This window comes from Rana temporaria, chromosome 4, assembly GCF_905171775.1.
Source record: "Rana temporaria chromosome 4, aRanTem1.1, whole genome shotgun sequence".
Classification (NCBI taxonomy): domain Eukaryota; kingdom Metazoa; phylum Chordata; class Amphibia; order Anura; family Ranidae; genus Rana; species Rana temporaria.
In genome coordinates, this window is record NC_053492.1 from 230,622,441 (window position 1) to 230,639,188 (window position 16,748).

The window sequence follows — 16,748 nt, forward strand, 5'->3', positions numbered from 1 at the left end:
TTTAGAACAGGAAGTGAAGGGAAATCTCCCAACGGGACACAGATGGCGAATAAAAATATTCTGACAGGGGTTATAACCCCCCCCCCCCCCCCCCCCGCCCCACCTGCGCTGTCCAAAATGAAAAAGAACATTTTGCCTATAGTTTAACTTTAAAGGTGATTCAAAAAATGTAAACAGTTTACATTTTTATAATCACTTCAAAGATTGTTTAGTTGGAAGGTAAAATGTAGATCAGAAATGTGTTCTATCAGTCATTCAAATAAATGCGTTTGCTTGTAAAATGAAAATGTAGATAGTAAATATGCAGAAACCTTTGCTTGCCATGTTTTTATATTAACAGCATTGCATTGTTTCACAGTTTGTCCCTATGAGAGACCTTTCACTGACAGGTGATGAAAGCGTATTTCCTGCAATATCACGTGATAAGTCTGCTAGATAATGTGTGTTTTTTTTCTTCTCTTGTCTGGCTGACAGCTCTCAGAGGGTTAAGACAAGACAGGATATAGCAATTATGTACACAAATGAAAATTATTATTATGTCCTAATAACAGATGTTCACAAAAGAGCTCTGCATATAGTAAAAGAGTAGAAAACATATTAAAACGAGTGCTAAACAACAGAGATCAATGTAAATAGCCATGCACTAAAAATCTGAAGTGATGTGATTTTGTGAAAGCATTTAGTAGCAGGTAGAATGCAAGTCCCCATTACACGTAATCTTGGCGTGCTTTGGTGAATTGAATGTGGACTTTCCTGATAAGAGACTAGCCCATCTCGCTACACATGCAATGAGTGCAAACTGCAGGAGCATTATGTATTTGTCTATTATCGACAGGCTTCAAAATCTTCCCATCTACAGTCATTTTTTTTTTTTTAATGCTGTTTAACATTTATGACACTCAAAGTTTAACTAATACTCATTTTAAGTTGTCTGCCAAAAATTGCTTTTGCACCTAAAATAATAAAATAATAATCGCGACTCTCAGCGACTTTGATATCCCTTTTGGCCATCGTCCAGTTTAAAAAGGAAATGATTGAGAGCAGTTTCTGCAATCCATTCTCACACAGCAAAACATATGCGTGTTTTACATGCACTCCACAATAAATCTAGAGGTAATCAGACATTCACTTGAGAAATGTAAGGCTGCAAGGCATTTTCCTTTTAAAGGAAATATTTTTCATTTTAATTGTAATGTCAGAGGCTGAGCCGTATAAAGTGTGCATTTTGGACACGCTAATCCTTCTGCCATCATCGCAAAAGAATATATAAACGCATCTGACTTATATCATGTAACAGGACCCCTAGGACTTCTCCTGGCATCATGGTAATAGAAGCTTACCTGTATCTGATGTCACTGTCCCCCCTTCTCTTTCCCTCTGCATTCACCTTCACTGAACTTCATCTAACTTTGCTTAGCAGAGCTTTGTGTTCCTGTGCGCTTTGCCACACCTACCATTATAACCCTCCTCTCTGTGATATGTGTTCAATCTTTGTTCCCTGGTCATAGTATGCAGACTTGCAGATGATGTATGAAAACTACATCCAGCATGGGAACAACAGCAATGACTGTTAATCATTTCTCCAGTGGGCTTTCGTATGCCTCTGAAGAGTTCAGCGTTGTCATTTTTGTGGTCGTTTCACACTATATAAATATTTTGCAGCATAATGATGTCACAGTGTTTCTGAATTGCCGAGAGTGATGAAGGCACTAAAGAATCATTTTTTTGTTTTACAGGCAGTTATTATATGAATGAGGGGCCCTGACCTTCCTGATGCTGAATAATGATCAGCTCATTGGTCTGAAAGGCTGTTTTACATTTAATAAGTTACTGTTTAACCATTGTGCTGCTCTGACTGCATTGTGAACACAATTCTGCTTTTGTATAAGGATGTAAAAAAAGTGTCTGTTTAAAGTCTTTGCATAATGTGGTGTAGTTGCATTTGGGATTATTTTTTTGCAAAACAGTTGGGGGATAATTACAAGAAAACATATTTTTAAACTTTAAAGACCAAGGGCCATATTCTCAGAAGAGTAACGACGGAGTATCTCAGGAAACTCCGTCGTATCTCTCTTTTTTGACCCGCGTATCTATGCGAGTGATTCTTAGAATAATTTTGGCATAGATACGCTTAAGATCCGACATGTGTAAGTCACTTACACTGTCGGATCTTAAATGTAATTCGCCGCCGGCCGCTAGGTGGCGTTTACGTTCAGGTCTCATTTGTTTATGCAAATTAGCCTGATACGCCGATTCCCGAACGAAATCGCGTCGCGTAACCGTCGCTAAGCGTAAGGTTACCCCTGCTATATGAGGGGTAACCTTACGCCAGTCCCACGTATGCCATGTTAAGTATGGCGTCGGGTCCGCGTCGTCTTTTCCTGTCGGGTACGTCGTTTTCCTGAGTCGTTCTTGAATACGACATTACGTCAATGACGCACACGTCGGCGTCATTGACGTTTTCCGCCGAGAACTGGAGCATGCGCACTGGGCTATTTTTAGCCCGGCGCATGCGCAGTTCGATCGAAACGGGGGCGCGCTTAATTTAAATATAAGCCGCCCCCTTTGAAATACGCGGGGATACGCCGGGCCTTTTACACTACGCCTCCGCAAACTACGGAGAAAGTGCTTGAGGAATATGGCACTTGCTCCAGTAAGTTGCGGCGGCGTAGTGTAAATAGCTTACGCAAGGCCGCCGCAGATTATTGGAGAATCTGGCCCCAAGTCAGTTCACTGACCCAAAGTTATATTACACTTGTTTAACTCTTTTTTTATATTATATTGTTTTTATTAAGAAAATTCAGAAATAACAAGAGTAGTAGGCCATTTCTTGGAATGTTACAATGACAAATACACGAATACATAAGATATGTATAAACAAAAACATAGTCCATGAATATAAGGGAACAAACAATAATGTTGAAAAAGATCAACTCATGTAGAGCGGCATGTAGTTGCCATCATCCCTTAATAACTAAACAATTGAAAGAACCTTAATGATATTGGGATTGTGGAGGCAACAAATAGAAGCTTCAAAATTTACAAAAAATACACAATTTATTACAAATATAAATATTACAAAATGGATAAATACAGAAAAAGAATATAATGATTAAATAGCATGATCAATATATTATGAATACTGTCCGTCATGGAGTGCCATCACCAGATAATTGATGGCAAGTTGGAGCAGATAACCGGCGCGTTTCGAATGAAAACATTCTTCATCAAGGTATATATATATACGTCGGCGGATGATCAGCCAATGGGAGCGGCGCATTTACGTTACACCTCTATGATGCGGCGCATTGTCGTCCACAGTGTGCTGTGCAATGGCTGCACACACACTAGCCATCAGCTGCACCTGTGACAGTGATCGATGGGAGTGGCCCATCATCAAGGAACGTGGACAGGTAAGTATATAAGGAACGCCAAGGGTGATGCATGGCGTCATTCCCTCTCCAATAGCTGGAGACTGAGGAGGCATTTTTGGTGCCTCCTCAGTATTCATATTATATTGATCATGCTATTTAATCATTATATTCTTTTTCTGTATTTATCCATTTTGTAATATTTATATTTGTAAAAAATTGTGTATTTTTTGTAAATTTTGAAGCTTCTATTTGTTGCCTCCACAATCCCAATATCATTAAGGTTCTTTCAATTGTTCAAACAATAATGTTTAACTCTGTTTTAGAAAAAATGGTCCTTCTATAGGTTAATGTCATAATGCGCTAGTATGCACCATATACTAGCACATTATGACAGAATTAACTGTAAAGTGGATCCCATCAACAGCAAGCTTCACCACCGACAAGGCTTACATCTTTCGTGTTTGCATGTTCCAGCCCCTTCAATGGTCACAATGACATCACTTCTGCACATGGGAGTCGTGGTCGTGGCACAGTGCTCTGAATGGACGGCCATTGTTTTCCTCAACAAGTTCCTTGTTAGGCTTGTAGAGGAACTCTACAAGCTTGCTTTGCATACACACGGTCAAGGCAAAATCTCCTTGTTCTCAAGCGCGGTGACGTACAACACATACAATGGCTAATCTCATGTGTTTGCGTGTTAAGTAAAAGTTTGGTAAGAGACGATTTGCACTTTTCAGTCTGTTGAAAAATGTTTTCTCTCCGTTACAAATGCTACTTTTACTCCCGTCTCATACTTTACTCTGAGCATGCGCGGGTTTCTTAGCATACACACGCTCGAGTTTCTCGTCGGAAACCAGCCCGACGAGGAACACGACGAGAAAATTGAGACTCCCGTTGAGGAAAAAGAGAACTTGTTCTCTTTTTTCCCTCGTCGAGTTCCTCGACAGTTTCCTCAATGAAAAACGTACACACGACCAGTTTCCTCTGCAAAAAAGCTCTCCCACCAAGTTTCTTGATGGATTCTGTCGAGTTTCTCGGTCGTGTGTACGAGGCCTGAGTCTTAAACCTCTTTAATGGTTTTATGGTGAACTAAGCCAATAAAATCGGAAATTTTAGTATGTTTAGTGGCTTTTTTAGGTAATGTGCAAAAGAAAAATATGTTTACATTTCTACCAAAAATATATCCTGTTCCAGGGATAATGAATCAGTGGACCTCCAGCTGTTGCAAAACTACAAGTCCCATCATGCCTCTGCCTCTGTGTGTCATGCTAGTGGCTGTCAGAGTCTTGCTATGCCTCATGGGACTTGTAGTTCTGCAACAGCTGGAGGTCCGCTAATTGCATATCCCTGTCCTATTCTATCACAAGACATAGACATAAAGCTAACATGTCCATGAAAAATGGAAACTTTGAAACCTTTTTTCTTCTGGTTAAATATCTTATTTTTTAATAGACATTTGGGCAGTCGCACAACATTTAACCACTTGCCTACTGGGCACTTTTACCCCCTTCCTTCCCAGATCAATTTTTTAGCTTTCAGCTCTGTTGAGTTCCCACCTAAAGGATTTCTTCTCTGTCTGCAGTATTTCCCTGGTGATAGCCCAATCTGCACGTTTCCACTGCCTGGTGCCTTGTGTGTGTAGGCATCAATAATATGTCCTGATAAAAATGTTCTTCCTAATTCTGGATACTGTCAAATTTCTACTGCTTTCTGGGGCTGTTAGAGAGAGACTTACATGCACGTTCTATCGTACTGACTATGTTTTACCAGACAGGAAGTGAGGGGAACTCTTTAACAGCAACACAGACAGAATACATATACAGTTGTGCTCAAAAGTTTGCATACCCATAAATTATGACATTTTGGCATTGACATGGAAAATAAGACTGCTCTTCCAAAAAAACTGTCTTATATTTAAGGATAGTGATCAAATGAAGACATTTATTATCACATAGTTGTTTGGCTCCTTTTTAAATCATAATAATAACATAAGCCAAGAGAAGCCCAATATCTATATGCCTGACAACATCTTGACATGCCTCACTGGGCTTTTTTGTGGCATTGGCATAATAAAGACTTCTTTCTGGCAACTCAAAATTGCAGCAAATTTTTGTTCGTAATGTTGCATTGTGCTCCTTAAAACATCACCATCTTTTTCCAGAGCAGCCTGTATATAAGTTACTTCTGGGTTTTTCTTTGTATCCTGAACAATTCTTCTGGCAGTTGTAATTACAATCTTTTTTGGTCTACCTGACCTTGGCTTGGTATCAATAGATCCCAGAATTTTCTACTTCTTAAAAAGTGATTGAACAGTACTGACTGGCATATTAAAGGCTTTGGATATCTTTTTATATCCTTTTCCACTTTTATAAAGTTCCATTACCTTTTTATGCAGGTCTTTGACAGTTCTTTTCTGCTCCACATGGCTCAGTATCTAGCCTGTTCAGTGCATCCATACGAGAGATAACAAACCCATAGACTATTTATACACAGACACTAATCGCATATGTAAAAAGCCACAGATGTTGGAAATTAACCTTTAATTACTATTTTAATCTGTGTGTTTCACCTTCTGTGTCTCTACCAAGGCCAAACATTCCTGGGTATGTAAACTTTTGATCAGTGCCATTTGGGTGATTTCTTTTTTTTTTTTTTTTATGGTTATATATTTATTTTTAAAAAGTGAGAAGTAGTTTAAATACAAATACTCAAATTTGGCAAGTATTGGGTGATTTCTGTTACCATTTTGATTTCAAAAGGGACCAAAAAACTATGTGATGATAAATATCTTCATATGATCACCGTTCCTAAATAAAAGACAGTTTTTTGGCATGATCAGTCCAATTTTCAATATCAATAACAACATTTTACGATTTCTGCCAGAATATGCAAACATTTGAGCATGACTGTATTGCTACCGTTACATGTCACATGTCTGCAGAAAAAATGAAATGTTCCCAAGAAAACAGTGACTATTTATATATAAGATTACACTTAGTTTTCCCTGGAATAAACACATTTATGAACTAAAAACAATATGCAAGAAGAAAATAAACTGATGTGGTATATAGATATAAAATACAAAATTGTTTATATGGGTAGATAACGACAAGGGTTGAATGATAAATGGATTAATGCACTTATCAAAAACTGTGCTACAATCTATACTTAGAATGTCTACCTAACAAGCCATAAATAGAAAAGAGGCGCAAAGGACTAGAAATGCCATTACATCATCTCGTTCAAAAGTCAGCATAATTGGATTTAGCCACCCAGAGATCCTCAATCTTAGCCAAATCTTGGCAGTACTGTTTACACAATAAAAAGAGGTCTACCACACACAGTGTTCATGTCATTTTACATTGGCAGGAATGGTACAAAACATAAGTGTGGTCATTTATTTATAAAGTGATGATAACATGTTTAAAGCCCAAGTTTAGTGAAAAAATAAAAAGAACAAAAATTCAGCACAGGGGACATTACTTGAAATAAACATTATGGGCCAGATTCACAGAGACTTACGCCGACGTATCTGTTGATACGCCGTCGTACGTCCAAATGTGCGCCGTCGTATCTATGCGCTGATTCTCTAAATTAGATACGCCAGGAAGTCATTTACATGGGGTCATGGCTAATTTTAATACAACACGCCCACTACCTTCCTAATTTGAATTAGGCGGGCTTACGCCAGCCCATTTATGCTACGCCGATGTAACTTAGGGAGCAAGTGCTTTGTGAATACTGGCCTTGCCTCTCTATTTTACGTCGGCGTAGCGCAAATGAGCTGCGCTACGCCCGCTCAAATGTACGCCGCTCTACCTGAATCTGGCCCTATGTGTCCTTTGTGCTGAGGGCTCCTGCATTAGTTCAGGTTTTCCCATAGAGGTGTTGTTGGTACATTTATTGAAGGAGCACCAAAGATGAAGCATGCAGGACTTCTGTTGCACTTTCAGAAAATGTATCAAAAATGCCCCGGACTAATAGAAGTCTATGGGAAGCATGGGTGCACTGCATTGTACCTGTGCTGCAGGGAAAATGCAACAGAGCAGCGTAAAAACAAGCTTAAAGGGATTGTAAAGGTTTTTGATTTTCTAAATAGGTTCCTTTAAGCTAGTGCATTGTTAGTTCACTAAACTTTTCCTTCGATTTCCCTTTTAAATGTTTTTTTTTTTTTGTCTGAATTTCTCACTTCCTGTTTCTACTCAGTAAGCTTGCTCCCATCATCTGGCTGGGGGCTAGTCAGCCAGAACAGCTTACTGAGGAGGAACAGGAAGTGAGAAATTCAGACAAAGAAAAAAAACATTTGGAAGGGAAATTGAAGGAAAGTGTACGTGAACCAACAATGCACTAGCTTAAAAGAACCTATTTAGAAAATAAAAAACGAACCTTCCTTCTCTGATCTTCAACTACCCCTGTCACCTTAATTATTCTGGAGCGGTGGGAGTTAGAGCCAAAGTATCCACCACAGGCATTCATCAAGAGTTAGGCCTCGTACACACGACCGGTTTCCTTCGGCAGAATCCATCAAGAAACTTGGTGGGAGAGCTTTTTTGCAGAGGAAACCGGTCGTGTGTACATTTTTCATTAAGGAAACTGTTGAGGAACTCGACAAGCAAAAAAGAGAGCAAGTTCTCTTTTTCCTCGACGGGAGTATCAATTTGCTCGTCGAGTTCCTCGGCGGGCTGGTTTTCGACAAGAAACTCGAACGTGTGTATGCTAAGGAACCCGCGCTTGCTCAGAATAAAGTATGAGACGGGAGTAAAAGTTGCATTTGTAATGGAGATAACACATTTTTCAAGCTGTAACTGACTGTAAAGTGCAAATCGTCTCTTACCAAACTTTTACTTAACACGCAAACTCATGAGATTAGCAAAAGCAGCCCCATCGAACATCCCCTGCAGTTGTATGTGTTGTACTTCACTGCGTTTGAGAACGAGGAGATTTGGTCTGTAAAGTGTGTACGCAAAGCAAGCTTGTCGAGTTCCTCGACAAGCCTGACAAGGAACTCGACGAGGAAAACGACGAGTTCCTTGGTCGTGTGTACGAGGCCTTACACCACAAAGCCAATAAACCTGGTGGGTGAATGAAGTATCAGAAAAATAGAAGGGATACGACATTGAAATTTGTCAAGGAGGAGGAAATTTAAGGAGTAATTGGACTTTATTAGTACCTCAAAGACTATACATACATACATAATTAAAATAAAAATCAACAAAATGTATTAAGAGACAATAAATAATAAAAAGCATTATCGCAATATATATATATATATATATATATATATATATATATATATATATATATATATATATATATATGTATATATATATATATATATATATATATATATATATATTATTTAAATGGCGAGAGCATAAAATTATCTCCTCCACATAAATATAGATCCCCCTTAAACCAATTACCGACCAGCTATTTGGGAAGATATGTAGTTACTTTGATGTTTAATACTGGAGTTATGGCTGCAGCCAGATGCTATAACCCCGGGAATACATTTTTCCCTCAGACGCCCGTCTTTCTGCTAAAAGTGATCTTAATGGCGGGTGGGGGGGTCTCCCCACTCCCACCGCTTTTCAGGCCTACCTGGACGAACGGTAGCTCCAGGAATCAATCCATCGCTGACGGCTGCTGGTCACAGAGATGAGCAAAGGAAAGATGGCCTCTCTATGGCCTAGGAGGACCGTAGGGACTTAATGTAATTTCTGGTTCCGGTGTTCAAAATAGCCAATTCATCAAGATCTCTAATTACGTCACTTCCAGTTACTGTAAACAACCAATTTGAGATTTCGACGACATGCTGTTTTGACACAACACCGGCAAGCATGTACACACACTCCGGTACACAAATACTTTGCTGTTTTGACACAACAGCAGGTAACAGATAAAAAGTTGTCGATAAAAAGGAGGCTATTTTGTTGGTCAGTATCGGAGTGGACTAACAATATCCGCTCATAATACCGTGTCCCAGGGTGTATACGGTTTCCGATGTTGTGTGAAAACAGCAAGTCATTGAAATCTCCAATTACTGGTGGTTTACAGTAACCAGAAGTGAGGTAATTGTAGATCTTGATGAATTGGCTATTTTGACAAAACACCGACACCATGTAAACAATGCCATTTTTTTTTTTAAAGCAAAAGATCACTTATTTTTTTTTTTTTCCATCTTTTGCTTTTTAAAGGGTAGAGAAGAGATGGGACCTGTCATACTGTATTGTTGTCACAAGAGCTGTTTAAATTTCTTGCAATAGCGATAAAAACATGTAAAAATAAAGAAAATGTAATAAAATAAATAATAATACAAAAAAAATCTTGAAGCTCCCCCGTCCCCCGTGCTCATGTGCAGTGGTGAATGCATATTTAGTGTTCCAATCACACGTGAGGTATCCCTGAGAATGTCAGAGCAATGCTTCTAGCACTAGACCTCCTCTGTAACGCTAAACTGGTAACCTGTAGACACTTTTAAAGTGTTGTCTAATTTAACTGGAAAGCACAGAGGACACTATAGGTACAACAGGAGCAAGAAAGATTATTATAATTCATTTAAAGGAGATAATATTATCTTATCATTTAGACAAAAAAATATATATATTATATATAGCAATAATGATTTTTATTATTTCTCACTCATTAAGAGTGCCTACTATACCTGCCCTTTCTGCACTGCTCCTCCATTCATAGAAGCTGCACTATAGTTTCAATGAATAAAACACAATCTATGAATGGAGGAGATGCAGAAGATTGAAAGGTCTGCCTCTTCCATTCATAGATCATGTTTCATTCACTGAATGAGTACAGCTTCTATGAATGGAGGAGGTGGATGAAAAGTGACATGTTCCTTTGCCCCTTTTAAACCTCAATGAACCAGAAGATTGAAGACAGGGGTAGGGGAGGAACAGAGGAGGAAGATTTCAACTAAAGCAGAAGCCAGTGGCACAAGGCATAGATTGGTTTGCTAGTAAGTAATGTGCCTTGTGTTGATTTTTTTTTTTTTTTTACAAAACTTAGGTTTTCTTTATCAGCTGTGCAATGGATATGTACATATACATACGTTTTCTTAGTCTTCAGGGTACAAAATATGCTTGGGTCTTTTAAAGCACAGAATTTCCTAAATGATAAATGTACCCATAAATGTAGCAGCTCATTGACATTTTACTGATGAATGGTCAGAGATAACAGAACTCAGAATCAGAATAAGCCCTGGTTCACACTGGGTACGATTTGGAACGATTTGAGATGCGATTTGACATGTCAAATCGCATCTCAAATCGGCGGCAATTGTCGGCAATGGCACTGTCCTAATCAGTGCGAAGCTGCATCTGCGATTTCAAAAAGTAGTTCCTGTACTACTTTTTGCGATTTCGGGCCGCGATTTACATTAAATTGCGGCCGAAATCGCGGCAAAATCGCGGCAAAATCGCGGCCGCGAAATCGCGGTAAGATCGCTTTAGGAGGCAAGTGGCTAATTCACAAACCACTTACCTCCAAACTTGCGATGGCGGATCCTAAATCCCCCAGCGGAATTTAAATTCGGCGGCTAGGGGAGTGTCATATTTAAATCAGGCGCGTTCCCGCGCCGATTTAAATGCGCAGGCGCTGTCCGCAAAATTTCCCGGCGTGCATTGCTCCCACTGACGTCGCTAGGACGTCAGTGGTTGCGACGCGTACGTAAACTACGTAGTTCCGTATTCGAGAACGACTTACGGAAACTACGTAAAAAAATTCAAATTCGACGCGGGAACGATGGCCATACTTAACATTGGCTGCGCCTGCTTTTAGAAAGGGTAAGTATACGACGGGTACCGCGCTACGGAAACCACGTAAGAACACAGCGTCGGGTCCGTGTACGTTCGTGAATTTGCGTATCTCGCTGATTTACATATTATTCAGTGTAAATCAGCGGGAACGCCCCCGGCGGCATTTTTAATTCCAAAAAAAGATCCGACAGTGTAACACAGTTACACCTGTCAGATCTTCGCCCTATCTATGCGTAACTGCTTCTATGAATCAGGCGCATAGATAGGACCTGTCTAAGTCAGAGATACGATGGTGTATCTGTAGATACACCGTCGTATCTCTTTGTGAATCTGGCCCGAAAAGTTTACTTAGTATATGTAAATTTTAAAATGCAGCTAATCTAAATACTGTAACTCTCTCCTCACTGGCCTACCTTTTATAGGCTATCCCGCTTCAGTCTATTCTGAATACACCTTACTAACCGATCCATGACTACTGCTCTTCTCTACCAATCCCTTCACTGGCTTCCCATACCCCACCATTAAAAATTTGAAAAACTAATCACAACATACAAGGCCATCCACAACATCGTCCCCAGCTACATCACCAACCTTATCTGCCGATATCGCCCAAATTGTCCTCTCTGCTCCTCCCAGGACCTCCTGCTCTCTAGCTCCCTTGTTACCTCCTCCCGCACTTGCCTCCAGGACTTCCCCAGAGCCACTCCCATCCTCTGTAACTTCCTGCCCCAGTATGTCCAGTCAGCTCCTACCCTGTCCGCCTTTAGACGATCCTTGAAAACTCACTAATTCAAGGAAACCTACCCACATCTACCTAAGAACTATACTCAAGTCACCTCCAACAAATCATCCCCCGCAGCCATTACCTTTTGTACCACCTCCCCCTCCCTTTAGAATGTCAGCTCCATGAGCCTGGGCCTCCTATTCCTTTTGTATTGAACTGTATTGTAATTGTACTGTCCCCCCCCTTTACATTGTAAAGTGCTGCGTAACCTGTATAAGAATAATAATAATAAATCTGTTTTTATTTTATCTATCTGTAATCATCTGTAGAGCAGCACTCTGGGAATGAGAGGGCCAGAAATCTGAGCTAATAAAGGGGTTCATCACTTTATACAATACAGTCAGGCCGGGTTCACATATGTGCATTCGCGGGTTTGTGCCTCGGGTCCGGTACATGTCCGTTCAATGCTTCAGGTGCGATTCAGGTCCAAATGTTTGCCTGAATTCGCTACTGAACCAGACCCAAACATGCACAGGACCCTTCTGCAATTCGGACCACCGGTCACACTTGGTTGTCATGCAATTTGGATGTGGGGAAACCCTCATCCAATTTGCATATATGTGAACCCAGCCTGAGTCTGAGACAATACATATTTATAGGAGAAGAAAGCACAGGGATTCTTTATTTTCTGCTGCTCCTTCATTGTACAATCAGCAGGCTGGAGAAGAGGTCACCTATCAGATGGGATACTGCATGTGTGGGGTGCATAATGGGGATCTTTTTCCCCATTACAATAAATTGGTTTGAATATTGGTAAGACCTTCTTGAATTCTAAAACTACAACATTGTTTCCTTCTAGATGAAACTGTATGTCTTATCCTTGTCTTTGTTCTATTTCTAAACTATCTGATATGCTCACACGTTACTAAGAATTCTATATTGAGACTTAGCACAGTGTCTCCTTTCATCAGATCACACATGTTTAATCTTCCAAGGCCAATATCCTAATATTGTAATACTATGTATTTAATATGTGTTACCCTAATAGCTGCTGCTGGAGATGTTCCATACTGTACTAACAAACATTCTCTACTGTCTGGCTAAACTAATTCATAGAAAACTTGAAATAAAAAAGTGCATGTTTCATAGAAATAGAAACCAGCCAAACTCAAATTGTTATTTTCCAATTGTAGGCTGAAGAGTTAAACATCAAACTAGCAACAGCGCCTTTGTTTTCCTATCAGACAGTATTTAGAAATACTCAGCTTGCTTATCAGTGTTACATGAATGATGTAATCAAAGTGAGTTAGTGTATTAGGAAACATTACATATGCAGGCTCTGCTTTCTCTTGTGCAGTTTTACACCATATACTTTACTGCTTCTTCTCACAATGCAAGTGCTTGGGTTGGCTGACGCATTACAGTATTCTCTATGTGTGGCTGATATCTTATCTCAGAAAGTTGCTATATTAAACTGCAAACCCAAACAAACAGGCCTAGCTGTATAGTACAACAGCACAGACTTATACAGCGGAACCTAGGGTTGCGAGTAACGCGGTTAACGAACGTTTTGCAATGTGAGAAATATTTTTTCCGTAAATCCTGACTCGGTTTGCAAGTGTTGTCTCGCAAAACAAACAGGATTCAAGCCTCTGCGGTGTGCAGTACCGCATTTGGCTAGAGCTGCGGGGGCACCAGAGCTGATTGGAGCCTTTCTTAGCCGTTCTTGGAAATACTCAGAGCCTTTCCGAATGCAGCCAAATGGTTTCCAAGTATTTCCAAGTCTCTCCGGAGCCCCCCCCCCCCCACCTCTGGTCACATGAGGTTTTGCATTCCATAGAACTCGTCGGGCCAGATTCTCAAAGAGATACGACGGTGTATGTAACTCTCTGAGTTCTGCCGGTCGTATCTATGCGACTGATTCAGAGAATCAGTTATGCATAGATATTCCTCAGATCCGACAGGTGTAACTGTGTTACACCGTCAGATCTTAGGCTGCAATTCCAGGCCGGCCGCTAGGTGGCGTTTCGGGTCTTTTACGTGACGAATATGCAAATGAGGAGTTACGCCGAACCAGAAACGAACGACCGCCCGGCGCTTTTTTTTTACGTCGTTTGCGTTCGGCTTTTTCCGGCGTATAGTTACCCCTGGGTCTATGAGGCGCAGCCAATATTAAGTATGGCCGTCGTTCCCGCGCCGAGTTTTGAAATTTTTGCGACGTTTTGCCGTTCTCGAATACGGATGGCCGTAATTTACGTAAACGTCGAAACCAATGACATCCTTGCGACGTCATTTGTAGCAATGCACGCTGGGAAAATTTTCGGACGGCGCATGCGCTGTTTGATCGGCGCGGGGACGCGCCTGATTTGAATAGTACACTCCCCCTAGCCGCGGAATTTGAATTCCGCCGGGGGATTTACGATACGCTGCCGCAAGTTTTGAGGTAAGTGCTTTCTGAATACAGCACTCGCCTCAAAAACTTGCGGCAGCAGATCGTAAATCAGATAGGTTACGCGGATCTAAAGATCCGCTAACCTATCTGAATCTGGCCCAATGTGTTTTAGTTTCCATTGACTTCTATGCAGAAACTCGCTTTGATATGCGAGTGCTTTGGATTACAAGCATTCTCCTGGAAAGGATTATGCTCATACTCCAAGGTTCCATTGTACAAGCTTCACAAGAGGGTTAGGCCATGGCCTCAGAGCCCAACCTGTGAGGGAGCATGAGTTGGGCTCTTTCTGCTGTCACTAGAACAGTATGGCGGGTAAACCCTCTATTAATATACAAATCAGTCAGCATGAACAGTCTACCGCCAGATCACATATACAACAAATACAATGTTCTAAGTGAAAATGCTGTAAAGAGTGTCCATTTTTTATCGGGTACCCCGATAAATGGAAATACATTTTTTGTGTGAAACAGCTTAGGTCATAGCCAGACACACTGTTTAGGGTAGTTTCCCACTGGTGCTGGCGGGGGGGGGGGGGCATGGGAGCGGATGTGTTGGTGGTAAAGCCGTTGTTTTAGCTGCGCTTTTTTGCTCGCTAGCAGGGCACTTTTAACCCCTGTTAGCGGTCAAAGAAAGGGTTAAAAGCACCCGTGTTGCGGTGCTGCCTAATCGCTTTGCAGGCACTTTGGCAGCGCTGTCCATTCATTTCAATGGGTAGAGAGTTTTGGCAGCACTGCTCCCAACCTGCCCCAAAGATGCTGCTTGCAGGACTTTTTTCCTGCCCGCAAGCACACTACCCCAGTGTGAAAGCACTCGGGCTTTCACACTGGGGAGGCATGAGAGGCATGAGGCATGAGAAGCACCCCAGTGTGAAAGGAGTCTTATAGACTGACAACAGGCACGTACTCAATGTGACAGACAAGCTTGAGGTGCTCTTTAGTTATGATGGATTTTAACCAGCAGATGGCGATGGATATGCATATAACAGTCTTCTCAGAGATACACCTGTTCAGCACCTACATAAAGAACTGTTTCAAAATTGTGATCATTATGAAGCATTTTTGTTTAGCATTACATTAGCATACTCCTTTCTACAAATGTAAGTCCCTTAATAACGTGAATGTTAAAACATGTCTACTGACGCATTTGTCAACGGTAGGAGAATATGCTGGCAGTCACATAACACTAATCTCATTTGATGCAGGTTAGATTACACCTCAGTGATCCGAGAAAAGGAAATGCCTTCAGTACGGGCTAATATTAAACTCTCAGTACACAGCAGACAACAGATGGAAACTGACTGATGGGAAAGTCTTTTTATAGAAATCATTAGATTGTGTACTTGTTGTGACCCCTTGAAATTTATGAGGATTCATTTTTTTTTTAATGGGGAAAAGTAGACAAGTAATCCAATGCTGACGCAAGTGATTTAGAATACCATTTTCCAGAGCATAAAGATGTAAAATAAAGTAAACATAGTAAAATAAAGTAAATATAGTAAAATAAAGTAAAGTTAGTAAAAAAACATTGATGGCCAGCAGCCATGTTTTGTAGTTTCCTAAATGCCTAATAATTTCCTTTCTCTGATATATAGATGCTAGTGTATATGACATAAAAACATCCCAGAGGTTGATACATTTGGATGATAATAACAGAGATTTTGTGGTATAATATAAGGATAGTGGGCACCTCCTGGAGAAACAATGTAATGCAGGTACCCAGAGATATTCCTAGCTGTCTTCAAGTGACATTAAACAATACATAGACCCTTCAGCTCTGTGTGTGTAATTGTACATGCATACAGTTCCCATATACTGTATATATACAGTATATATATATATATATATATATATATATATATATATATATATATATATATATATATATATATATATATAGATAGATAGATAGATATTGTGAGGCACTGGTTGGCAGAATTGTGGACAGTGTATATGTATCACTTAGGTTTGTCACATAGAGACAGTGAGGAGCTCCATGGTCAATGACTGATGTGGAGGAAACAAACAATTTGTTATTTTTTCTTTTTTTTTTTGTTTTTTTTAAATAACAAACATGTGTATGCTTACCTGCTCTGTGCAATGGTCTTGCACAGAGCAGCCCAGATCCTCGTCTTCTCAGGTCCCTCGCTGGTGCTCCTGGCCCTGCCCTCCTGCCGAGTGCCCCCACAGCAAGCAGCCTGTTATGGGGGCACCCAAGCCGAGCCGCTGCGTTTTGTGTCCATTCAGACACAGAGCCACAGCTCGGCCCTACCCTCCTCATTGGCTTACTGACTTCGATTGACAGCAGTGGGAGCCAATTGCCAATCAGGAGGGAGAGTCCAAAACCTTCTGCCTTTAGAACCACTTTAAAGTTGAACTCCAGCCTTACCCTCCATTGTGCAAGCTCCTCTACTCTGCTGAAGTTGCTTA

At 40.6% G+C, this 16,748-nt stretch overlaps 1 protein-coding gene across 3 annotated transcripts in view; it reads right to left on the reverse strand.

Moving 5' to 3' along the window:
* The window catches only part of FILIP1 (filamin A interacting protein 1), a 209,337-nt gene that overhangs the window by 113,089 nt on the left and 79,500 nt on the right, over positions 1-16,748 (reverse strand). The window contains exon 1 of one of the 3 annotated variants that reach the window (XM_040349971.1): positions 1,341-1,438. The exons of the other annotated variants lie outside the window; for them this stretch is intronic. The gene's annotated coding sequence lies outside the window, so the exon portion shown is untranslated. Of the gene's footprint in view, positions 1-1,340; positions 1,439-16,748 lie in introns of those variants that run through there. 3 annotated transcript variants of the gene reach the window in all.